General features: G+C 38.4%; 1 protein-coding gene across 8 annotated transcripts in view; it reads right to left on the bottom strand.

Annotated features, from left to right (window-relative positions):
• The window catches only part of mef2aa (myocyte enhancer factor 2aa), a 197,161-nt gene that overhangs the window by 105,277 nt on the left and 63,900 nt on the right, over positions 1-27,984 (bottom strand). The gene's annotated exons all lie outside the window — the stretch shown is intronic.

The following is a 27,984-nucleotide window of genomic DNA, read 5'->3' as shown; positions in this document are numbered from 1 at the left end:
CTCTTTGGACCAGTCAATGTGTTGGGTTTGTTTTGTTTTCATTACTCTACTACACTTTCAAGTCAATTTTTTGCTATGTAGAAATAGCATTTCTACTAAAAACAGTGATTTATCAGGTTAATGGTGTTGGACTGCTATTATTTTGAACACTACTGTATGCTTCTATCAAAGTGGACTTCTGCAAAGTCCAAGACAATGCCAGGTCTCATTCTGCACGCACTACAACAGTGTGGCTTCGTAGACACTGGGTGAATGTGCTTGACTGGCCCGCCTGTACATCAGATCTGTCTCCTGTTGAAATCGTATACCACAACATTAACAGTCCTTTTCAACCTTAGTCCGAAGCACAGGGCATCCATTTTCTCCAAAAAAAAAAAAAAAAAAAAAACGATATGGAAAACTGATTTGTCTGACCACAATAGACATTTCTACTGTGTGATGGTCCATCCCAGATGCCTTTGAGTCCAGAGAACTTAATGCCACTTTTGGACATGATTAACATAAGGCTTCTTTTTTGCACAGTAAAGTGATGGAGATGACAGGTTTTCAGCTTAGGCTTGCCTCCTATACGCACTGAAATTCCTCTAGATTGGTAGAATTCCCTTCATATTTTTTACTTTATTACTAGCTTTAAATTGCCACCGCCCCAACTTTTTTAGACTGTGTTGCAGGCCTGAAAAGCAGGAATGGATGTTTGTTAACAAATGAAATGAAGTTGGCCAGACAAAACATGAAATCTTGGGTTCATACTTTCTGCATTTTTTTTTTCTGATTTAAGGTTGTAAATGTGATTATATTTACAAAACACAATTACAACAATCAGTGAAAATGTTGAAAGTCTTCTTTCTACTCTTGATAGTTAAATAAATTAAAAAAATTAAACCCACTTTATGGTAGAGGTTTTAGCTAGAGCTTTAGATTCATGAATACCAGGATGAAGCTGAGAACACCACAGACAGAACAGTAAAAGTGCTGCTGTAATGAACTTGACATTGACACTGGAGTGCCTGAGCATGCACATAGCCTAAGGTTGGAGCTTTATTTCATTTTAGCTTTATTTTAGGTGACTATTGTGCTTAATTTGTACTCTGTGAATAAAGTGTAGCCTATTGGTGTGCTTTAATCAGTAAACACTCAGCTATTTATGCTTTGGTTTAATGTGTACTTGGGGACAAGTGCTTTCAGAACAACCTCTTATTTTTAAATTAATAAAGTTACTATCGCTAACAAACAGGTCGGCTTTGAACATAAAATGGATTTATTAGAATATATCTTGACCTGTCTGGCAGACGCTTATGGGTGGTATTTTCACAGCATTCTGCAAGCTGCTGAGTAGAGTCATTTACTGTTTTTACCACTTTACTGTTTAAGATGCTTTATTAGTTACTGTTTGGGTTTTAAGGAAACATGTGTATGATTGTTTAATAAAGTTTATGAGCAGCAATTGGTGATCATTAGGCCTGAGCCAGAGTGGTGGCGTCTATATTAATAGATGGGCTATATCTCTAAGATGTGTCACTAGAGACATGACACTATTTAGCTTGAAATGATGTGTGGAGAATAGCTTTATGTATTTCGTGGTGATTTTCATCTAGTATGATTTGCACTGTAGATTGGTAGTTACCCTGTTCTGGTTACCAGACCACCATAGTTGTATTATTCCCTTTTAATTCTTTATTTCCCCGAAATTCTCTGATCCTAAGACCTATCCAAATTCCACTGCTGTTTCTATTCTAATACTGTTTCTATTTGTAATAAAGCAATTCTATTTAATGTGATGTATATTATATTATAGAGCGGCACGGTGGCTAAGTGGGTAGCACTGTCGCCTCACAGCAAGAAGGTCCTGGGCTTGATCCCCAGGTGGGGCAGTCCTTTCTGTGTGGAGTTTGCATGTTCTCCCTGTGTCTGCGTGGGTTTCCTCCGGGTGCTCCGGTTTCCTTACATAGTCCAAAGACATGCAAGTGAGTTGAATTGGAAACACTAAATTGTCCAAGACTGTGTCCGATATAACCTTGATGAAACTGATGAACCTTGTGTAATGAGTAACTACCATACCTGTCATGAATGTAACCAAAAGTGTAAAACATGACGTTAAAATCCTAATAAACAAACAAACAATATTATTCTCCTACAATTCACTAGGAGAAATACAAGTTACCAGTCCATCACAGGGCAAACACACACACACATATTCATATCTGGACACTTTTAGTATCTCCTATTAATTTGACTTTAATATCTCCAATTACCCTCCAATTAACCTGATAAATAGCATGTTGTTGGACTGTGGGAGGAAACTGGAGCTCCGAGAGGAAACCTACTCAAACATTTCGGCATTTAGCAGACGCTTTTATCCAAAGCGACATACAGTACTGTGACGGTATATTGTCCAAGCAATTATGGGTTAAGGGCCTTGCTCAAGGGCCCAATAGTGGCAACCTGGGAGTGGTGGGGCTTAAACCAGTGACCTTTTGATTACTAGTCCAGTACCTTAACCGCTAGGCTACACAGACAGAACCCAGACCCAGCTTTACCTTTGATTCAAACTCAGGACCTTCTTGCTGTGAGGCAACAGTGCAACCCAATTACATTTACTTTGACTTTTGTTTGCAGACAGTTTGAACCTGAGATATTTCATGTTTTATCTGCTCAACTTCATTTCATTTATTAATAAACATCCATTCCTGCATTTCAGACCTGCAACACATTCCAAAAAAAGTTGTGATGGGAACAGTTTAGGGCTAGTAATGAGGTGAAAAAACTAAATAATGATGTGATTCCAAACAGGTGATGTCAACAGGTGATTGTAATCATGGTTTGGTACAAAAGCAGCATTCAGGAGAGGCTGAGTTTTTGATGAGCAAAGATGGCCAGAGGATCTTCAGTTTGTCAACAAATGTGAAAGAAAATGATTGAAATGTTTAAAAACAATAAACCTCAAAGAAAGATTGAAAGGAATTTGCATATTTCTCCCTCTACAGTGCAAAATATCATTAAACGATTCAAGGAATCTGGGGGAATTTGTGCGTAAAGGCCAAGACGCAAGCTTATCCTGAACGCCCGTGATCTTCCATCCCTCAGACGGCACTGCATCAAGAACCGCCACTCAACAATAGCTGATATAACCACATGGGTGAGGGATTACTTTGGCAAACCTTTGCCAAGCTCTACAATACAGAGTTACTTGCACAAATTCCACTAAAAACTTTACTGTGCAAAAAAGAAGCCTTATGTTAACCATGTCCAGAAGCAGCGTCGATTTCTCTGGGCTAGAAGGCATCTAGGATGGACCATCACACAGTGGAAATGTGTATTGTAGTCAGATGAATCAGCATTCCAGGTCTTTTTGGGAAAAAATGGATGCTGAAACACTAAATCAATTGGTATCCTCTGTGCCAAAAAGTATTTTAAGTGTGGTGAAAAGGAATGGCAACATTACAAAGTGGTAAATGCTTTACTGTCCCATTTTTTTTAAATATGTTGCAGGCCTGAAATGCAGGAATGGGTGTTTATTAATAAATGAAATGAAGTTGACCAGACAAAACATGAAAAATATCAGGTTCATACTGTCTGCAATCAAATAAAAGTCAAAGTAAATGTAAGATTTTTTTATTATTTGCATTTTCCATGCTGTCCCAACTTTTTCTGATTTGGGGTTGTATTTTATATGCTTTGTGTATGTTATATTGACTTGAGACTTGACTTAGACTGTAGCCTAAAGACTCGTAACTTGACTTGGCCTCTAGTCTAAAGACTTCTGACTTGACTTGGACTTGTATTTCATGAGTTCTAAACATTTCTGACACACACACACTCACTGACACCCTTGTGTGGCAGACCACACACAGGAAGTACATCCTCCCAAAAGAGGAAATAAAATATCACCACAAACACGACAATGAAAAAAACCTAACAGGCCTCCAAACCTACCAAACTCCACACATGTGGTTTAAACTAATCACTTTTTTGATTAGGAGATCTACGTATTGTTTTACACTTACTTCACCATGTCAAAAAATAAATAAATAAATACATTTAGATAAAGATCGCTTAATGACCCGTTAAAACAAACATTTAATAGATAATAAAAGTAGAATAGCTGTAAATGTGCTCCTAGACAACACCCTCACACTCAATAATGCTGAAAATGACAGTGGAAAACCGCAAAGCTTTCTGAAATTACGTGAGATGTTGCTTAGCTTATGTTTTCCACTTGATCACAGACTTACACACAAATCCACCCACCACATGCACACTGGTTGGATGTGGTGGGTGTTTTGGTAAAGGTTATGAATGATTTCAAAATCTGAACAGTCCAATTTAGTACATTTACTCATTTTATCTTCTCAGCCGTAATCAAGCACACATTTGAAGTTAAGAGATCACATACACTTGCAAGTGAGATGTGCACTTCATATGTACAGTACATCAGTCATAACAGTTTCTAACAGTTGTAGTTAATGATATAATGGAAACTATATGTTTCTAACTTTGCAGCAACAGTTTAGGGAGGGTCCTAGGGGACAGAGGTAGCCGAGTGGGTAGAGTGTTGGACTATCAATCAGAAAAATCAGATGACCATTGAACCCCGGCTCTGCCATGTAGCCACTGTTGGGTCATTGCGCAAGACACTTTAACCTCTTGGTTTAAGGGGTGCTGTATAATGGCTTACCCTGCACTGTGATCTCAACTTCCAAACAAGCTGGGATATGCGACAAAAATAATTTAATTGTACTATATACATCTGCATAATTATATATGACAAATAAAGGCATTCTATTCTTTTCTATTCTATTCTATACTATTCTGTACTGTTCCAGCATGATTATAGCTAGGTCTATAAAGAAATAAAGAAAATATTGGTATAAACAACCTCCAGTGGCTGTGTAATAATAACACTATGACACGCAGATACATTACATTAAACATTTTGTAAAAACTTAATTAATCAGATAATGTATGTTTTTATCCTAGATTAGATGTCTTATTTGTATTATTATTATTTTTTTTTAATTATCTATTTTTTCCCACTTTTTCCCCCAATTTTTATCCCTATTCTAGTCATGTCCAATTACCCTGATTGTGTCCTCTATACTGATTCGACCCTTTTTGCCGCTGACTGAGGACGGCAAACCTCCGGCACGCAATCAGTACAGCCTGCATTTTTCACCTGCACGAGCCGAGTTCATACACCGAGAGACACTGCGCACGGAGGGTCACACCCCCCTCAATGTTATTCCTCAGCCCTGTGCAGGCGCCGTCAGTCAACCAGCAGGGGCCGCAGTTGTACCAGTTATGAGGACCTATGCTCCGACTCTACCCCTAAGACCCTGAACAACAGCCAAACGTTGTTCATACTGCCGCCCAACCCAGTCGGAAAGGCAGAGCTGAGTTTCGATACGATGTATCTAGAAACCATTTGCTTAGACAATATGCTGTCACTACTGTCATCTGCTAAATGTAAACACATATGCAATATATATGTATATGTATAGATACATCAATCAGGCATAACATTATGACGACCTTCTTGTTTCTACACTCACTGTTCATCAGCTCCACTTACCATATAGAAGCACTTTGTAGTTCTACAATGACTGACTGTAGTCCATCTGTTTCTCTGCATGCTTTGTTGGCCCCCTTTCATGCTGTTCTTCAATAGACAGGACTCTTCCAGGACCACTACAGAGCAGGTATTATTTGGGTGGTGGGTCATTCTCAGCACTGCAGTGACAATGACATGGTGGTGGTGTGTTAGTGTGTGTTGTGCTGGTATGTGTGGATAAGACACAGCAGCGCTGCTGGAGTTTTTAAACACCTCACTGTCACTGCTGGACTGAGAATAGTCCACCAACCAAAAATATATCCAGCCAGCAGTGCCCCATGGGCAGTGTCCTGTGACCACTGATGAAGATCTAGAAGATGACCAACTCAAACAGCAACAATACATGAGCAATAATCTCTAACTTTACATCTACAAGGTGAACCAACTAGGTAGGAGTGTCTAATAGAGTGGACAGTGAGTGGACACGGTATTTAAAAACTCCAGCAGTGCTGCCACTCATACCAGCACAACTCACACTAACACACCACCACCATGTCATTGTCAGTGCAGTGCTGAGAATCATCCACCACACATCCTGTGGAGGCCCTGACCATTAAAGAACAGGGTGAAAGCAGGTAAAAAAGTATGTAGAGAAACAGATGGACTACAGTCAGTAATTGTAGAACTACAAAGTGTTTCTATATGGAAAGTGGAGCTGATAAAATGGACAGTGAGTGTAGAAACAAGGAGGTGGTTTTAATGTTATGGCTGATCGGTGTATATACATATATAAAATATAAAAGTACTGAAGATCCAAAAGTTTTTGGTCAATACTGACTTACACTGACTCCAAAGCAGAGCAGCATTTTCTGACATATTACAGCTAGTCTGTACCTAAAAGTATAGCTAAAGTTAAAAAACAAAAAAAAACAAAAAAAAAAACACTACACTTGTTTTCTTGTTCTTTTCCTACTTCTTGAAGGCTTTGATAAGGTCACTCTGATGACCTGTAATGCCAGACATGCTGTAATTATATTAGCATTTCTCATCTAATTGTATGCCAGGAATGAAAAAGCTGACCTTTTCAAAACTCCATTTTTTTTCTCAGAGTTTCAAGTGAGCAGCTTTGCATTGCTAACTAAGTTTCAGCTGCAAGTCATTTTATTATCTCCTCTCTTCTCTCTGCTGCCAGACAGCAGGACTAGCTGGAGCAATGGTTCTCAACCTTTTTATTAACTGGGCCAGACCAGAAATTAAGAGCGAGTCTCACAGACTGAATGCACACAAGAGTGTACGGTAATAATCACCACAATATATAAAATGCCAAGTCAGAGTCCATTCATGTCCCAAGTGGGCATGACCAGGCTGTGATGGGAGATTTTAGATCTAAATGGTCCACCACTGCAGCACAGTTAGGAATGTAGACTTGATGCAGCATTTTAGCTTTAGTCATTATAGCTTCACAAGTGCAAATCACCTTCCTGGAATTAATTTCTGGAACCAAATCAGGTCCTGTGTTTATAAAGAACTAATCAGCTAGATGTTTACTCTGGGATTATAATGTTACACTATTAAAATATTGCATTAGAACTGTTTAAATATATTAAATGTGAACGAAGGGAGTGGTTGGCTTAGTCCTCTCTGAATAGCCAAGGTGAAACAAAAACATGCCCGCCAGTTAGCCACTGTCTGCACGATCCAGCATTCGTTCTTGTTAAGTGACCAAGCCAACCTAAATCATTTTACCACTCATTAAGGCATTAGTCTTACTGTTTGACCATTGTTAGGGTCAGTGATTTACATTTATAGGGCTTGGCTTAAAGCTGTGAACCTAAATCTTTGCCCTTAATCATTTTACATTGGTACTTTATTAGAAGTCTGCCTTGCTTGCTAAAATCAACAATAAAAAGCACGAACAAAAAACATTTTCCAGCAATAATCAAATGTTTTAAACAGTTATTGGGTTATACTGTCAAATCTCAACTGTGTCAGTTGTATCACCAGAAAAACAAAACTACTAGGCATATTGCAGACAGGATGAACCTGAAATATTTCATGTTTTGTCTGGTCAACTTCATTTTATTTATTAATAAACATCCATTCCTGCATTTCAGGCCTGGGAGACATTTCAAGGTTGGGACAGTAAAGCATTTACCACTTTGTAACGTTGCCATTCCTTCTCACAACACTTAAAAGATGTTTTTGCACCGAGGAGACCAAGCAATTTAGTGTTTCAGCTTTTATTTCGTCCCATTCTTCCTGCAAACACGTCTTAAGATGTCTAACAGTACGGGGTCGTCGTCACATTTTTCATTTCAAAATTCTCCACACATTCTCTCTTGGGGACAGGTCAGGACTGCAGACAGGCCAGTCCAGTACCCGTACCCTCTTCTTCCACAGCCATGCCTTTGTAATGTGTGCAGCATGTGGTTTTGCATCGTCTTGTTGAAAAATGCATGAACGTCCCTGGAAAAGATGACGTCTTGAAGGCAGCATATGTTGCTCTAAGATCTCAATGTACTTTTCTGCATTAATGCTGCCATCACAGAAGTGTAAATGACCTTTGCCAAGGGCACTGACAGTTCTTGCTGATAAAAGTCTGGATGGACAGTTCATCTTTGGTTTAGAGCATACGGCATCTACTTTTTCCAAAGATCTGGACAAATTCCACTGTGTCATTCTCTATCCCAGATGCCTCAAGCCCAAACTTTACTTTTGCACAGTAAAGTTTTAAGTATAATTTGTGCATGTAACTCTGTATTGTAGTGCTTGAAAAAGGTTTGCCAAAGTAATCCCTCACCCATGTGGTTATATCAGAGACATTTGTTGACAAACTGGAGATCCTCTGCTTATATTTAATGCTCAAAAGCCTTTTGTGCATACTGCTGTTTACCAAATTATGATTACAATCAACTGTTGACATCATCATCATTTTTAATAGAGATGCAGGAATGGATGTATATTAAATTAAGTTGACCACATCTTCATAGGGCGGCACAGTGGCTCAGTGAGTAGCACTGTCACCTCACAGCAAGAAGGTCCTGGGTTTGATTCCCAGGTGGAGCGGTCTGGGTCCTTTCTGCATGGAGTTTGCATGTTCTCCCCGTGTCTGTGTGGGTTTCCTCTAGGAGCTCCGGTTTCCTCCCACAGTCCAAAGACATGCAAGTGAGGTGAATTGGAGATACAAAATTGTCTATGACTGTGTTTGACAATAAAGACTTGAATTGATGAGTAAAATAAAGATATATTCATACTGCTCATACTGTCCGCAATGAAAGTCAAAGTAAAATATCATATATCAGTATTTTCCGTAGTTACATAATGCAAAACTGATAGTGAGGACGTTTTCAACATTTTGTGAAATTTATGTCGTTAGGAAATACAGCTGTTCAAAAAGCATAAGAAGTAGAGGGGAAAGTATTTCACACTTGATAAAATGTATCAGTTTATTCGCTACATGAGTGGATATGTGTGAGCACACATTAATGCTGCACGTCTAGGTTCGTGCTTCACCTCCAAATATGAAAAAAAAAAAACTTGCCTATCAGTCAGTCACTCAATTACAAGATGTTCTTGTGGAAAACATGCCATGCTGCACCCTATGGCACTATAGTTAATCACTGTGTTTAGTATGTAATGTGAAGAGATTCAGCAGGATTTGAAAGGAATTTAACTTATCATGAAAACTACATGTCAGCTTTAGTACTTGTCAGCTTTTCCACATGTTAAAAAATACCTGCTAAAGATCAAAGTATGACCACAGGAGCGGACAGGTCTGAAAGACAATGGCCGGGGTCTCCTCTCTCTGACTGATCACCAAATGTGAACTGAAATGACAATGAAACCTGCACAGAGTTGCTACTTTTTTTTGCATTTGCCAGAGCCGCAACTTCCACCCAACAAAAGTAATTAAATTAAAATCTCGGCTATGAGCAACACCTTCTTGACATCAATGCCCGACCTCAAACAAGTTATTTTGAATAATTGGGCACGAATTTCCAGAAACGCACTTCAAAATCTTAAGAAATACCTTCCCACAGGATAAGAGGCTAGAAAACTTGGGCAGTGTAATATTATTGCCCACAGCAATTAGCTTTATTTTCTAACCTTTTTTAAATGTTATTTAATTTTCATCAACCACTTTATTTAGGTCAGGGTCAGGGCAGGTCCACTTCCACCAGTATACAATGGGTGCAAGGCAGATACACCTTGGACAGGGCACCTATCCATTGCATGGCTTTGGCCACCACCACTTTTTCAGACAGAGCCAATTATCTGGCCAGCCAACAACACAGCTCAGATTCAAACCATAAGCTCAGAGGTAGTGGGCAAGCAAAATAGACCGCTATACCACCTGAGCTATCTGAAAAAAGTCTAATTAGGATTAGCATCTATTATAGAGTGCCAATTCATTCATTTGGTTACATTCATCTTTGGTAACGACTGGTCAGAGTCCTAGTTAGACCAGACCTGAAAGTGAGGAAAAAAAGGCAGTGGGTGGTAACTACAGCACAAATCGCCAACCCTCTCAAATATGGAACGTTCCTGAGGCACTTGTTGTAGCCAGGAATTTTGGGCAGAGTGCCAGTTTATAACAGCGCATCACACATTTACTTATTCGTTCCCACCTACACCTAGAGGCAAATTGAAGCAGCTATAAGAGCATTTTTTGGGGATGTGGGAGGAAACTGGAATACCTGCCTACAGGATAAACGTGTCAAAATGGTGTCCATGGGAAAATATCAAACCTGAAACCTAAAACCTGATGCCCACAAGATACTGACCAAAAATAATTTCTATTTCTATGTCTATTTCTTCTCAAACAGAATCCATATATATAGTGAGTGAACATTCGGACAGCGGACAGTGTTTTTACGGTGTTTTCTTTATATTTTGTAAAATTCTGTATTAAAATGTCCCCAGAGAAGGTGCATTTTTTTGTATATTTACTCCTGCCAGTAGCTGTCACTGTGTATCAAACAGAGGGGACATTGAGTAAGAGAGAAGAAGAAAGTTATTCTTTCGTGAAATTACACCTACAAAATACAACGCTATTGAAATAAAGAAGGAAATAATACAGAAATATGACAGTTATTGTTGTTTCTGGTGGATACAATGTATTATGGTGTATAGTACAGCACACGTACTGTACTGAAATTTGATGTGTGTTTATGTACAGTACAGTACTAATGTGTATTGTTGTTTATTATTGTTTATTACAGGAATGTCTATTCTATAATTTAGGATTTAAGGGAAAATACACTTGTATTTATAACAAGAACAACAAAAAAGAGCATTTAAGACATTAGAAAGGTTAGGTAAGGGGGTGGTTTGGGAGGTCTGGCACGGATGAATTCTGTTTACATGATTTCTTATGAGAAAAAATAGGTTTAACTAATGAACATTTTAACTTAAGAACAGCCCTTCGGAACCAATTAAATTCATAAGTTAAAGGTCCACTGTAGTATATAGTGTTTTAATCTGTGTCTGAAAAAGAAAAACTTCTAAACTGCCGACACAGCTCATTTCTTTGCTGTTTTTGTTTATTTTTTTCACCATATTCAGTAAAAACCTCTCTCATCTGTTAACACTGTTGTGCTAAGGCTAACAGTTAACAAGTGAGCTAATCTGCACAGCACTACTCCATAGCGCTTTTAGTGGCGAACAATATCATATGATTTGCATCCTATTGAAGCTTACAGCTGTTGTATTAACTGTGCTACGGTATGGCAGTATATGAAAAATCCATACCATATGAGAAATCAAAGCTGGTATACCGAATGTACTGTGTATGTTAAAACTCAAACTTTACTATTGTTGATTTTTTAGCACAAAGAGAAGCCTACGATGGCTTAAGTTGTCAGTTTGTTCTTGCTAATGGAAAGGTGAAAGCCACAAGCATGTCGAGGCATGAAATTCATTACCACTCATTGTATGATATAATCATGATATGCAGCACTTAGATGATTTTATTCTGCTATTATAATGAATCATCACGCATCGCACGGACTCGCCGCTGAGAGTAAGCTTTAGGTCATCCCACTGCTGCTGACATCAGCCAGAAATTACACACGCAAAGAAATACACACCTACACTCTTTCCCATCACAAACCTACAAGTGTAAGCTAATGTATTTACACTAAAAACCTGTATTCGCTTCAACTAATCCAGTATCAAAGACCTTCTCGAGCTAGTGTTCTTTAAAGCCTGCCGTTTTCATCATTCTCCAGCAGTGTGCTGTTTTTCTTTTTCTCTTCAACATGTTTTAACCCATTAAAGAATAATAGGGCCAGGTCAAGAGCTTTTAGGAACTCTGAGAAAATAAAAAGGAGATTTGAAGGATGTACTTTGCTGTACATCTGATGGAAAAGAAAGAAAAAAACAAAAAACAAGAAAGTCGTGAGCATGTAAACCAAAGCTAGAGCAGGCAATTCTCCCCCCAGAAGCAAAATCGTCAAACTTTTAATGACTTGGGCAATTACCCCAAGTGAGCCTGCTTAATGGTGTACAAAGGACGTTGTTAGGCATGAGTTTCACATATGTGCACACAAAAAGTAGAGACAAAATAAAAACGAGTGATGGGTACCAAGGTTAATCCCTTGCATTCAGTCTTTTTCACTTAAACACAGTTTATTATTGGCACAACTGTGTCCCCTGAAGCCCTGTGCTTACAACAGGACTCGTAATATTATGGCCTGCCATCCACCAGAAGAGCTGTCGCTACAAAATCTGTCCCGATCAATAGTGTGGGTTCTTTCAGCAGAGGCATCCCTCATTAAACCCTATTGAATCCACTCGAGTAATTAAGGCCCTCGTGATTGCACCGACTAATTTAATAGCACATTTCAGCCCAAATATTCCACACTGTCCGGACGAGACAGGTGCACGTCATACTCAGGGCTAATAATTACAGGCTCGAGAAGTAAATCAGAGCTCAAACTGAGGGGACGAGCAGACAGGCAGGGAAGCTCGTTACAGGAATAATTCTGCCCTCCTGCACTATTATGGCAGGAATCCGCCCCTACACAGCTTTGCAATTAGCTTGTCAGGCTAAGACTTAGCAGTTTCTTTGGCTTCCTTTTTTTCCCTCCTCTCCCCATCTTCCTCCGCTAGGACGCACTTAAGGGGCAGCCAGGGAAACATTTCTGAAGGATAAGGTGGCATGCATGACATCGTCTATGCCTATTTCATTTTTAATACAGTGCGAATACAAAAAGCGGTAGAGCCAAGAAGAAAGGAATCTCTACAACCATCATCAAAAATGTGTGGTAGGGTTCTACCAAGTTTATGGCTCACTTACTCTACTGTAGTTACGGTAGTGGATTTTGATAATCACTTTTAGCAACAATTTCTAATTATTTTGGCTGATTAATTAGGATTGTTGTCTCAATAGCCAATAAGATTTAAATCTATTATAATTAAAATGTCCCAATACTGACATGAAGAAGAGAAAGGATCGGTCAGTACCTTTATACTTCAATGTGTGGATGATGTTCTTGAGATCATAAGTGCAACTCTTTTTTTTCACCAAATATGACAAGTTTAATGATTCCCAAAGTTCTACATTTGTCTTGATTTGTGTTCATTAATGTACCCAAAGTTAATACCTGAAATTATAGGAAGGTAGGAGCTAAAGAGCTTTCTTACCTTCACCCTAATTGGTACTGGTTGAATAGAATATATTCAGTAAACGACATCATCTTTTATAATAGCCAAGGTTTTGAATCTCACTGGTGCTCTTATCTGGCTGGGCGTCTACACAGACGGAATTTGCCATTTGGGAAAGGGGGTGGTTAAACAGCCAAGCCACTGAGAAGTGAATTTGTCAGTGCACTCTCTGTGCCTCCCACAGTCCAAAAACATGCAGTCAGGTTAATTGGAGACACTGAATTGCCCTATAGGTGAATGGATGTGTGTGTGTTTGCGTATGTGAGTCTGCCCTGCAATGGACTGGTGCCCCGACCCGAGGGTGTTACTGTGTGCCTTGAGCCCATTGAAAAGCTGGGATAGGCTCCAGCACCCCCCCCCCCCCCAGCGGTTAAGTCAGTGAATTTGCAGCATTAACAATACAGAACTTGACTATAGTCGTTTTGCAGTATTAACATATAGAACTTAATTTATTTCTATGCAACCTCTATGTATACATTTTAATCATATTATATTAATCAATTTTGTACTCAATTTATTGTAAATATGTACAACCCCAAATCTGAAAAGTTGGCACAGTATGGGAAATGCAGATGGACTGGATATATGCTTTGGAAGTATATAAAATAGTGGCGCTCAGGTGGCGCAGTGAGATATTCCGCTAGCACACAGGGGATTCTGAACTTTCTGTGTTAGATTCTAAGCTCTGCAATCGGTTGGCTGGGCGCCCCCTAGGAGGCACAATTAGCAGTGCTTTTAGCAGGCAAAATGGCCATTAGTCTGCTTTGTGGGAAAAGACCGGACTAAAAGCAGGACTGGGTCTTTGATGCTGTGTAAGCACCCTGTTTAGTTACCCGAGGCACCTGTACAGAAGTGGAGGAATGCAGCACAATGAAAGATCAGTGTGTGACTCTCCATGCGCACACACAAATCCACTGAAGTATGGGTGAATAAAAAGGGGTCGGTGGATTGCGCACATGTTAAAGGGAGCGTGTATCAGGCAAATATACACTTTTCAGATGCGATCAGGGTCCCCAGCAGAGGAAGACTAACTGGCTAGACCAGATTTGGAGGAAACAAGAAAAAGTATATTAAATAACAAGAACATAAGTGACTGAATACTTGTTTTCTCCCACACAATGTCTCCTTCAGGTGTTTGTGAACTTTGGATTCCAGTTGTACAATAAATCTATAAATAAAAGTTTTTTCTTCAATTGTTTAGTCAGAGCAAAACCAGCACAAGCCCTGAGGTTGTGTAATGATTTTTAATCAACAGGATTGTGTTATTTAAATAATAATGCCAATATGTGTGCAAATGAAACTATTAAGATATGCACATGTGTGAAAAAATAATTGCAAAAAGGTGAAAAACTGACAGACAGACCCCACACTGGAATAGAATGTGCTTCAGTGATGAACTGCTGTTTACTGTGTCCATGTCTTAAACTTTAGTTAAACTTTTAACAAAACTTCAGTCATCACACAAACTGCACATCAAGTTAGTACCTGATCTGGCTTTCATTATTTAAAAGATTTTGACACTACAACCCCAAATCAGAAAAAGTTGGGACCGTATGGAAAATGCAAATAAAATGCAGTGTTCCTTACATTTACTTTAATTTCATTGCAGACAGGATAAACCCGAGATAAAATTTTTTGTCTGCTCAACTTCATTTCATTTGTTAATAAACATCCATACCTGCATTTTAGGCCTGCAACACATTCCAAAACAAGTTGAGACGGGGGCAATTTATAGCTAGTAATGAGGTGAAAAAACTAAATAATGATGTGATTTCAAACAGGTGATGTCAACAGGTGATTGTAATCATGGTTTGGTACAAAAGCAGAATCCAGGAAAGCCTGAGTCTTTGATGAACAGAGATGATCAGAGGATCTCCAGTTTGTCAACAAATGTGTGAGAAAATTATTGAAATGTTTAAAAACAATGAACCTCAAAGAAATATTGGAAGGGATTTGCATATTTCTCCCTCTACAGTGCATAATATCATTAAACAATTTAAGGAATCGGGAGGAATTTCAGTGCGTAAAGCCCAAAGGCGCAAGCTTAAGCTGAACGCCCGTGATCTTCGATCCCTCAGACGGCACTGCATCAAGAACTGCCACTCAACAATAGCTGATATAACCACATGGGTGAGGGATTACTTTGGCAAACCTTTGTCAAGCACTACAATACAGAGTTACATGCACAAATACCACTTAAAACTTTACTGTGCAAAAAAGAAACCTTATGTTAACCATGTCCAGAAGCTGCGTCGACTTCTCTGGGTTTGGAGGCATCTAGGATGGACCATCACACAGTGGAAACGTGTATTGTGGTCAGATAAATCAGCATTCCAGGTCTTTTTTGGAAAAAAAGGATGCTGTGTGCTCCAGACCAAACGACCATCCAGACAAGTTCAGCAACAAGTCCAAAAGCCATGTTCTGTCATGGTATAGGCCTGTGTCAGTGCCCTTGGCAAAGGTCATTTACACTTCTGTGATGGCAGCATTAATGCAGAAAAGTACATTGAGATCTTAGAGCAACATATGCTGCCTTCAAGACGTCATCTTTTCCAGATTTTTTTTCAACAAAGTGGTAAATGCTTTACTGTCCCAACTTTTTTTGAAATGTGTTGCAGGCCTGAAATGCAGGAATGGATGTTTTTTAATAAATGAAATGAAGTTGAGCAGAGAGAACATTAAATATCTCAGGTTCATCCTGTCTGCAATTAAATAAAAGCCAAAGTAAATGTAAGAAACTCTGTGTTTTTTTTATTATTTGCATTTTCCATGCTGTCCCAACTTTCTCTGATTTGGGGTTGTATATATTTTGTCTTATGTGCCACAAACCACCTTTTATTGGTGATATAAGTTTGAGAAACTCATGATTATCCAAAGCGTAACAGAGCTAGTATAAAGACCACACTCCTGAAGGGACTTATTCCAATAACAGAACAAAACCAAACCAAAAAAAAAGAAAAGAAAAAAAGCAGACTTAAGCACTCTGTGTCCCAGCTTGCTCTTCAAGAGAATCCATTTGTTTTGATGGATTCCACAATTACAGACCTCAACACCCCTACCAGCCTTCTCCATATAAACCTCGATAGGTCACCAGATTTTACAGAACATTTCCTACAAAGACAAAACATGCAGTCTCCAGCATGAGCAGCTTATTTAATTAGCCTACTTACGGTACTGTCTCGTTTCAGAGCTGTGAACGCAGACTGGTGGCCGCGCAACACACTGATAAAGAATTTAACTCATCTTCACCATGAACGCAGAATGCTAATAACTATCTCCAGAGACAAGGATCATAATGCGTGGAGGACAACACACACACACACTTATACACACACTTGAGTGGCTAATAAGGGATTTAGAAGCATCTCTGTTAGGTCTCCAGTGAGAAGTCGAAACTAACACCACTGATAAGCACTATGCGTGATGCAGATGCTGACATCTGAAACCTGCTGGACACAATAACTATTAATTAAGAGTCAGAAAGCTTTGTGCTCAGCTCTGTGGTTCCAGGTAAAGACTGAAGCTCTGCTTAAATAATATGTTTGTATAACTAACTAAGTGGGGCATTTCAAACCGTCACCCTGTATGTTTAGCTAAATTAACCGACATTAAGTAATACTACAGTAGTGTTCCAAATCAACACTAGGAACAATGACAATTATTTAAAAATACGAGGGTTCTTCAAAAAGTTTCCGCACTTTTAAAAATCTATTTATTAAGAATTAAAAAAATTAATTACATCACTTTTCTACATAGTCACCTTCCCATGCATTTTTCCCAGCATCGTACCAACGTTTTAATGCCACCAGAAAAACATGTTTTTGGTTGAGCGCATAGCCACTGATGCACCGCTGCTTTCTCATAATCATTACATGAAAATCTTCCTCCCCTTAAAGCCCCTTTGAGCAGTCTAAAAAGATGCTAATCAGATTGCGCTAAATCCAGACTATAAACTCTTTCAGTCTCTCAGATACGACCAATAACTACTCTTCCCGCTCTCACCGTTTCCAACCAAAATATAAAAGTGTGGAAAATTTTGAAGATGCCTCATATCAGATATATTAATACATTCCACATGCCATTTCATTTCCAGTGGTGGTGCAGTGGTGGCACTACTGCTTGGATCCAGGGTTTGAATCCCTATCAGTGCTGTCAATCGATTAGGTTCCTACATACAGACAGGAATTGCTTTGTTTGGAAATGTGGCAGAGGCACCCATATTTGATTGGCGTCCTGTCCAGGGTGTGTTACCCTGTTTATTTCACATTGTCCTGGTCATGGTGCCTATTCTGGAAGCTTTATATTTATATATTTATAATAGAATATTTAGACCTGAAAGAAAGCATTTTCTATCCCTAACAAATACACTGATTAATTCAGCACTGAGCTACAAAACTCCTTTATTTTCATTTAGGATGTTTTTTTGCTGATGGTGTAGACCACGGTGCAGAGTGCAGACACTGATGATCCTCGTGGCCGTCTCTGTCTGCCTGCCTCCGTGTTTGGATCCCACCCAGCGCTGGTGTTATGCTGATAATTGGCCTGTCCTGTAAATTTGGAGTTTCTCACTCGGATGAACTGCAAGCTCCACACTTGCTGTTGGAGAGAAGGGGCTGAGCGTTAGATAGCAGGGAGAGCGGGAAAGGGGGGAGGTGGGTGCAACTGGCTGTTATGTTATCACCCTCAGGAGAGCGTGCAAAAACCTCAATTAGCTTTCCGCCAGCGCGGCAAGAAAGTTCTTTCACTGGCAAGACGGTGTGAATGGGGCGCATTCAGGGTTTGATGATGTACTGTTTTACAAACCCTGTTTCCAGAAAAGATGGGACGCTTTCTGAAAATGCAATAAAAACTAAAAACTGTAATTTGTTAAATCGCTTGAACTTTTATTTAACTGATAAAAGTACAAAGAAAAGATTTTAAGTGTTTTCACTTATACTTAGCTATACAAGTAACACTATTCTGACAAGTTCCACAATTAGCACTTTAACTGGCAACCTGTGAGGCCAAACTCTTTTATCATCTACAGTTCATAATATCATGAAAAGATTCAAGGAGTCTTGGTGCCCAAGGGCAGAACGTGCGTACTGTCTGAGAAACCAACATAGCCACATGGGCTCGGAAGTCCGACAAGTCCCAAAGTCTCTGGAGTCAAGTCATCTCAGATGGACCAAATGACAGTGTGAATGTGTTCTGTTGTCAGATGAGTCCACATTTCAGCTTGTTTTTGGGAAAAAAAGGGAACAGATTCTACATGCCAAAGAACAACTGACTGAACAATGACTGTTATCAAATAGAAGTAGAAAAACAGCATCTGTGATGGAGGTGCATGACAGCCCCCATATGTGAAGATACCACTGACGCGAAGGGTTAAATTAGTATTAGTATGCTGTCAATACACCTTTTTCCATGTCTATTTTAGCAGGACAATGCCAGGACTCATTCTACACAAGTTACAACAGCATGGCGGCATAGACATATAGAGTGTGTGTGCTTGCCTGGCCTGACTGCAGTCCAGATTTGTCTCCTATTGAAAATGTATGGTGCATCATAAAGAGGGCGAATAAGACAACGGTGACCACAAACTGCTGAGCAGCCGAAGTCTTGTATGCAGTAAGAAAGGGCAAAAAATTCAATTAAAATATACATTTGAAGAAAAAGGTGATGTGATCCAGTTTGTTTATATTTAAGAATTATCATTAAAAACACAAAAAATCTTCACTTTGCACTCTTCTATGTTGAATAAAGGTTTGGGTGATTAAAAAAATCTACAGATTTTTGTTTTATTGCATTTTTAGAAGGTGTCCCAATTGGAAATGGGGCTTTTTTGCAATTTCCCTTTTTTCAATCTAGTCAAATCTAAGTCCACAATTGTAACATCCTCTGTAACATTGTAAAGCCCACCACCCTGCCTGATGAGAGCCACAGACTGGCAAGTTCCCCCACCAACATACACAGTCACCAACCACTTCTTTTCACCTGTCAGAGAAGACTCACTCACCGCTATCCATGAATCAGCCATGATGGCACCTCAACTAACCAGCAAAGGCCACGATTGTAGCAACAATAAAGATTCACCATTCACAATTCACCATTCTCTCCCTCAAGACACAGCCAATCGTGACTGTCTGGGCACCAGCCCAATCGATAATACTGCTAAGATTCAAACTCGAAGCCTAGAGATATCAGAGGTGGTGAGCTAGTGCATTATTCTAACAGATATTCTATCAGAATCCACAGAGAATCCGAGAGGAATATTAAGATGACAAACAAACTTTGTTAAATCAAGGTTATGCAAAAGTTTAGACGCCTCTGGTAAAATTCCATGTTTTGTAGATTTTTTTCTATTAAGTAAAAGGTTGACCTACAAAAAATAAAGTAAAATAAAATAAAAATGGCATTTCCCAGCACATTATTATGCATTATTGCTGTTTATATGCCACATTTAACATAGTAGAAAAATAAAACACTTAAGATCATCTGAACTTTTGGATGTCACTTTTAAAAATGTCAAATTCAATCAACAGTTAAAATGTGCAGACTGTATATAGACTGTATTAACTTATTATTACTTGGACAATTAAAAAAACATGGACTTTGACCCAAACTATTCAAACACAAGCCTATATATATCAGTGTAGTTTTGTTTTAGAGGCCTGCCAGGACTAATGCATGTTGTGCTGTTTATACACACTTGCTGTTATAAATGAAATAACCACCTTACATTACATTTAATGTTCTGCTTTCTCCTTGAATACATTTATTTTTCACCATTACAGACAGTAGGTGAGTCTCTGGTATCAAAGAATATTTTTAACATACACAGTAACATGATCATATTAATAAAGAGGACATTAGAGGACATTACATCATGTGTGCACCTCCTGCCTAAGCACTGACTGGTTGGTAGGATAACAATAATTATGTGTTTATATTATTTTAACATTATTATTAAGGGTGTAACGAATCACAAATCTCATGGATCAGATCGTTTCATAGATTCTGAGTCACTGATTAGATCAGCATAAAAATACACAAATGTAACTTTGCTTTCTGTTCAATAATAAACTTAACTTTAGGACAACTTAACCTTAAACTTTTGCCCATGGCCTTAAGAGTGTGGCCATGCTCAACTCATGCTTTTCAAGCCACAATGCCTACATACTGTAACGATTCTGTCCACCATCCTTCTTCCACCATCAGTATATGTTACAAGAAAGCCAAAGGCTCCAATACATGTGATTTAAACAATGCGAGAGGCTTTTCAAGTTCTTTCTCTCCTCTAGCAGCTATGCCGTCGCTGCTTAGAACATGCTCCATTCACATGACACACAGCGGCTTTGTCTGTATCTTTCCACTGCATCACTGCTTAAGATTTAAAGAATTAACACTTAACTAAGTAATAATTTCATGCCTTTAACTAAGTATATTTTTAAGTTATTACTAAAACTTTATTCCACACTATTATGGTTAATCCTTGGCAATTGTGGGTGATCCATTCGGATCACGATTATCCATAGTCGTTACACCACTATTATTCACTGTTATTAGGTGTTAAGCTGGGTCTCAGTAGTGATTAGTGAAGTTTAAGACTTAGTTCCTTAGTAAACTTGGCACAATTTATCTCAGTGCACCACCTATTTACTGTGAATCACCCGTTCACTTCCTTCTTTGCACTTGGAATTTAAACCAGGCAGTTGGCTTTGTTTATGTATTTATGTGAAGGAAGAGTACCTGAAAGCCAACTTATAAGGACATAAAAAACAATCAAAATTCCACACAGACAGATTTGCATGTGAGGTTTGAACCCAGTTTCCTGAGAATGTGATATTTTGCAGCAACTACACTACTTGCTAAGCCACCGTGCCATCCTTTTTAATCTCTTTATATGTTAAATACAAAGCAGCCAGACTTTTCTTTTCTTATTCAAGAAGAAATATGAGTTTAGGTGGCACACCGGCACAGCTGGTAGAATTCATGGTGCTGCACATCATCATGGCTCTTATGTTACTGCGTTTGGTCTTCATTTCTATCACTGTTGGTGAAGAGTTTCCCTTGAGATGTTTCTTTAAGCGTTTTGGTTTTCTTTTATCTCCTAAATGCATGCAAAAGATAAATTGGCTACTCTGAAATTCACCCTAATGCCACACAACATCGTGGCTTTTATGGTGCTAGGTTCGATCCTTGTTTTTATCATTGTCTGTAAAGAGTTTTCCAAAACGACTGTGTGTTGATGCACTCCAGGTGGAAGTTCCCCTATATATTGTGGCCTCTCTCTTTCATTCTCGCCAGCTCCTTTCACACTTGCTTTTCTCTAAAGCCATTATACCATGATTTGGTCCGGTTTTCCGTAGACGTGAGATGTCAGCATTTATTTGGTTTCTAGAAACTGCCCCAGCTGTTGCAGGGTTTGGGCCTTGTGATGGAGCTGCACTGGGAGAGCGGATTGCACCAGAGGCTGCATCACATCCCTTTTCCGGGGCACTGAAAACACCAGTTGGTAGGCTAGAAGTTCATATATGGATGAGCCGGCAGGTTCTGATAGTTCCCTGTCTGTTCTGTTTGCAAGGGGTGATTTGTCGCAGATGGTCAGAGCAGCCTGCAATATTGTGAAATAAAGTTCTCCCTTCTGCGCTATACCGGTTCTATCCACTTTGTCCATTGTGGGTTGCTGACGTTTTAATGTCCTTCATTTGTTACTTTGTTACTACTAATTTGGTTGCTTATTTATTTGTCTTTTTGGCCACAGTATTGCTCTACCTTGATGAAATATTTGCAAATGGGTTCTATTTTTATTCTAGCAGGTCTGTGGAATTCGTTCTGCACTTTCTGTAGTGAGGTGTGTTCCAGCCCTGTTACACTAGCTCTGAATTTGACCCTGTGTGTGTTAGTAAATGGACACCACCAATGGATTGACACAATGTCCAGGATGTATTTCTGCCTTGCTTCCAGTTTTTTTGGGTGGCATCAGACCCAAACTAACTGTGATTAGGATTAAAGGGTTAGTTAAGATGAATAAATAAATAAACATTAATTTTTAGCCGTTACTACATGCGTTGGTGTTTGTCCAATTAAAGGTTTGGCACCATATTCAGGGAATGATTGGTGTACACTAGGCTTCCTGAATCACACAGAAACAACTATTGCTGTAGGCTACAATGTTTTACATCAGCTCAACCCAAAAAACTGATGTCTAGCAGATTCTCCTGATAAAAAAAAAAAAAAAAAACAGTGTGGAGTGGATGGCTGAGACGTCTGTGAATGGATGAGGTGTGTGTGGGAGGCAGTGGTGAGGCGGTGCAGACCGAGCTGGCTTCTGCTGTTTATATTTAGAGTGAGCAGACTAGGGTGAATTCCAGCCTGTCGTTGTGGCTGGCCAGAGTTGGCACTTTTTTTTGCAAGGTAGAGAACAGACAGGGAAAGAGACAGCACGAAGGGTGCTGTGTGTCCCGCTGACCCTCCCTGCTAATGAGAGGGTGCTGCGGTGCAGTGGCTGCTCCTAATTACTAGCAAGCAGCTGCAACCGCAGGGAGTGCGGGGCCCCCTCTGGACCTGAGCTGTCCATTGAGGCCCGAGAGAGAATCTCCAGTCAGCCCTTTTCACCTCAGTCACCTTTTGCTAGCCTCTGCTCCCGTACAGGCTGGCTAACACAGGCTTCTGCTGCCTCATCAACTTTCTTAGGACTGAAATTGTAGGGTGCGAGTCGCGTCTGTACATATCTCTGTAAACGTGTCCCATTTTAACAACTGTCTGTCTAGTAGGCTTACGCAGAGGAATGTTGGAACAGACATTTTGGCCAGTGACTTTAACTAGCCAGTAATCAACCTGCCTCTGTAACCAATTTACTTAATCTTCAGTCTATATTTTTAATCTAGTCGTTGCTATATAGAGTCATAATATACATACGTCATAATATAAGCTTAGCATTGGTATGACAGTTATTTTAGGGAGCTAGTGTGGCTGCTGGTGAAGGCAATGTCTTAGTTCCAAGGGTTCGGATCCTGTGCTAGGCTCACAAATACAAATGGTACATAGTGTAATTCAAATCTAGCCATAAATGGGTTCGAATTGGGGACACCATTAGTGCCAATCCCAAGCCTGAATAAATAGGTGGGTTGTCTCAGTAAGGGCATCTATTGTAAAAACTGTGCCAAATCAAATATGCAGACAAATGATCAGCTGTGACGACCCAACAGGAGTATCCAAAATGAATCATTTATTTATCAGTAGGACGGTTATTATGTGACCTTTTAGGAAGAACACAGCCCACCTTAAAATTCATGTAACTAACATGCTAAAAATCAATTTTATTAAAAATTACTATGCTTTCAACAAGGGCAACAGTTTGGGAAAAGCCCATTTCTGTTTACACATGACTGTGTCCTTATGTACAACGCATGGCACAGTAAAATAATTAATAATCATGGTGTAGATAAACTCCAGTGACTTTTTATTGACAATCCTTAAGATGAATCAGAACATGAATTGCCAGCCAGGTCTTCTCGCCCAGCATCACTGCCTGACCTTACATCAGACCATACCTGGGCATTGAACGGCCCCCGGGCCACATCCGAACCTTTAATCAGACGTAAATACGTTTATATCATACATGCAATACAATGGCTTTGTTTTTTATTTTAAACAAACTGCTATTTTTCAATTTATGTAAGTGTGTGAGTGTATCCAGCTTCACCGTAACGTGTTGGTTAACAGAACTCTGAGTGTGACTGATAGAGATGGTAAAGTTTTTAACAAGACATGGACTTTTAAGTATTTATTTACTGAAGTCAGATGTAAAGACGTGTTTAGTTTATGGAGAACAGACCGCTGTTTTTAATGATTACAATTTAAATTGCCATTACGGAACTAAAGCAGTGGTCACATCTAAAGCTTTGATAGCTAAAATGCAAAAGCAACACAGGCTTTTTTATTAAGTTTTATACATCCAGGAGTAGAGCGGTCCAGACCAGCTTTGTGATTTTAAAAAAGAATATAAAAACAAGGGACTGAAAAACAGCAAATGATGAAGTTAAAGAGTAAATAGATTATGCAGCATGCCTACAACCTCAAATACAAACACGTTCACAATGGATGAAGAGAAACTACTCTAATTAAAATCCTCACCTAAAATCACTAAAAACTGTGTCTTATTTAAAGCAGTAAGCTAAAAAACATATCCAGCAGTGTTTAAGATCCTCAAATCTGTCCATCTGTTCATCAGTAATACTGAGGGGGAATTTACTTTTTTACTGGGTTTATAAGTATTGCGTAACTTTGTCATAATAATTGTAATAACAAATTATAGAGATTTGTTTGTGTTTAATAATCTAAAATCATTGCAAACAAGGCTGGAACAAAATAGGATGATTCTTGAACCTGTCAGAATAAGATTTTCTAGACAGATAAATACAAAACTAACCCTTTGACACGACATGGGTCTTATTATTCCTAAAGAAAAGCAAATACAGCACTTCATAGTAAGATTTTTTTTTCAGACGTATTGAACACTTCATAGGATCTGAAGGTGAAGAGTAATTAGATTATGTAGCAGGCCTACAATCGAAAATACAAACACAAGTTCACAACGGCTGAAAAGAAATCGGATTACAATTTTGGAGTCTAATAAAATAAAATCAGGTGTGTCTGATTCAAAGCAGTGAGCTAAAATACCTATACAGAAGTGTTAAAGACCATCAGATCATCTGTCCATTAGTAACATTGAGGGAGGAATTTACTTTTTTATTGGGTTTAGAAGTGGTGAATAACTTTGTCATAATAAATGTAATACTGAATTATAGAGATTTTGTTTAATAATCTAAAATCATTGCAAACAAGCCTGGAACAAAATGGGATGATTCCTAAACCTTATTATTCTTAGAGAAAACCAAATACAGCATTTAATAGTAATATTTTTTTCCAGACGTACTGAACAATTCATTCAGTCTATGATCTGAAGTTAATGAGTAATTCGATTCTGCGGCAGGCCTAAAAAGTTTTTATTTGAAAAATGATTTAAAGTAGTGGGCTAAAATACCTATACAGCAGTGTTTTAGAACATCAGATCTTTCCATCTGTAACACTGTGGGGGAATATAATTTTGTTATAATAAATGTAACAATGAATTATAGAGATTTGTTTGTGTTTAATCATCTAAAATAATTGAGAACAAGCCTGGAACAAAATGGGATGATTCCTAAACCTGTTAGAATAAAATGTTTTTAGACAGATAAATAAAAAACTAACCCTTTGACACGACAGGGGTCTTATTATTCCTAGAGAAAAGCAAATACAGCACTTCATAGTAAAAAATTTTCCAGACGTACTAAACAATTCATCTGTCTATGATCTGAAGTTGAAGAGTAATTCAATTATGCTGCAGGCCTACAATTGAAAATACAAACACAAGTTCACAACGACTGAAGAGAAACTGAATTAAAATTTTAGAGTCTACTGTAGATAAAATTCTCACCTAAAATCACAGATATGATGAGACGTTTGTCTGATTTAAAGCAGCGAGCTAAAATACCTATACAGCAGTGTTTAAGACCATCAGCTCTGTCCATCAGTCCAACTAAAATTTACTGTTTTATTGGGTTTACAAGTATTGGATAACTTTGTCATAATGAATGTAATAATGAATTATAAAGATTTGTTTGGTTTTATACATCCATGTGTCTAATTTTAAGTAGTGGGCTAAAATACCTATACAGCAGCATTTAAGACCATCAGATCTGTCCATCGGTCCAACTAGAATTTACTGTTTTATTGGGTTTACAAGTATTGGATAACTTTGTCATAATGAATGTAATAATGAATTATAAAGATTTGTTTGGTTTTATACATCCATGTGTCTAATTTTAAGTAGTGGGCTAAAATACCTATACAGCAGTGTTTAAGACCATCAGATCTGTCCATCTGTCCATCAGTAACATTTGAGGGGGAATTGAATTTACTTTTTTACTGGGCTTAGAAGTATTGGATAACTTTGTCATAATAAATGTAATAATGAATTATAGAGATTTGTTTGTGTTTAATCATCCAAATTTATTGCAAACAAGCCTGTTACAAAATAGGATGATTCCTAAACCTGTTAGAATAAGATTTTCTTAGACGGATAAATAAAAAACTAACCCTTTGACACAACATGGGTCTTATTATTCCTAGAGAAAACCAAAATACAGCATTTCATAGTAAGATTTTTTTTTTCCAGACGTACTGAACACTTCATCTATGATCTGAAATTAAAAAGTAATTTATTTATGCAGCAGGCCTACAATCGAAAATACAAACACAAGTTCACAACAGCCGAAGAGAAATCTGATTACAATTTTGGAGTCTAATAAAATCCTCATTCAAAATCAATACAGATGTTGTGATGAGATCTAAAAAGTTTTTTATATCTGAAAACTTAGAGATGTGTCTGACTTAAAACAGTGGGCTAAAATACCTATTCAACAGTGATAAAGACCATCAGATCTGTCCATCTGTCCATCTAGAACAGGGGTGTCAAACTCACGGCCCACGGGCCAGATCTGGCCCGCCACATCATTTAATGTGGCCCGCGAGAGCTTAAACGACTGTACGATTGTTGTGATGGTTCGAGTCGTTACAGAGACGCACTTATAATTTAATAGGACACCTGCGCCTTTAAGCCTTTAACTGGTGACGTTGTAGTCATGGCAACTAACTCTGACCTTCGCTGAGAAGCCATGTGACTTTTACAGCAAAAGAACGCGGGTAGTAATGTAAACAATAATAATAAATATAAATAAATATCTTGTAATATATTACCAAAGCATCGTCTGTAAGTAGTGGCGTTTATATTCTCAGTTGTTTGTAAATGTTTAGTGAGTATATCACAGCGTTTTAGTTACAAATTTACCGTAATTAAATACAATTGTTACCGTTACTATAGCAATTAGTATCTTTACACTAAATGCTAACTCCTTACCTCTATTTTACGTTTGGTTAAATCTCATATTGTACCAGATGTAACACTTGACTACAGCTGTGTGTTTGTACTGTATTAAGTTCTTTATTGTTTTTATTGTTTGTATTTTTACTTCATTCTGGTGCACACAGTGTATCACACAGCTGGGAAGCAAATAAAACCGACTGTATTCTGAAGAGAGCTGTCTGTCTGTCTGTCTGTCTAGCTGAGCAAGGGGGATAAACTATTAGTGAGGGCAGAACAATTGTCTTAAAATACACTGTAAAAGCCTACATTAACTGCATCTCTCAAAATGCATGCTGATTTTGTGACCTGCAAAGTGACACATCCTGCCAGTAGATGATGTTAAGAAATATTTACACATAATCCCAAAAAGAAGATAAGTAAGAAAATTAAGGAGAAAATGTAATGAAAATGAAAACAAGTTTGTGCTTCAGGAATAGAAAACGGTGCGTCTCTTGTGTTATGAGGCCGTGTCTGTGGTAAAGGAGGACAATATAAATGCAGAATGTTTTTATTGAGTTTAGAAGTATTGGATAACTTTGTCTTAATAAATATTCTGATCATTTTAGAGTATTAAACAGAAGCAAATCTTTATAAGATTTTCTAGACAGATAAATAAAAAACTAACCCTTTGACATGACATGGGTCTTATTATTCCTAGAGAAAACCAAATACAGAATTTCATAGTACGATTTTTTTCCCAGATGTATTGTACACTTTGTGTCCATGATTTAAATACAAACACAAGTTCACAATGGCTGAAGAGAAATGTGAAGCCTATATAAAATCCTCACTTGAAAATAAATACAGATGTGAT

This window comes from Trichomycterus rosablanca, chromosome 11 (assembly GCF_030014385.1).
Source record: "Trichomycterus rosablanca isolate fTriRos1 chromosome 11, fTriRos1.hap1, whole genome shotgun sequence".
Lineage (NCBI taxonomy): Eukaryota > Metazoa > Chordata > Actinopteri > Siluriformes > Trichomycteridae > Trichomycterus > Trichomycterus rosablanca.
The sequence above is the reverse complement of the archived record's forward strand: the minus strand, read 5'-3'. Positions and strand labels throughout refer to the sequence as shown.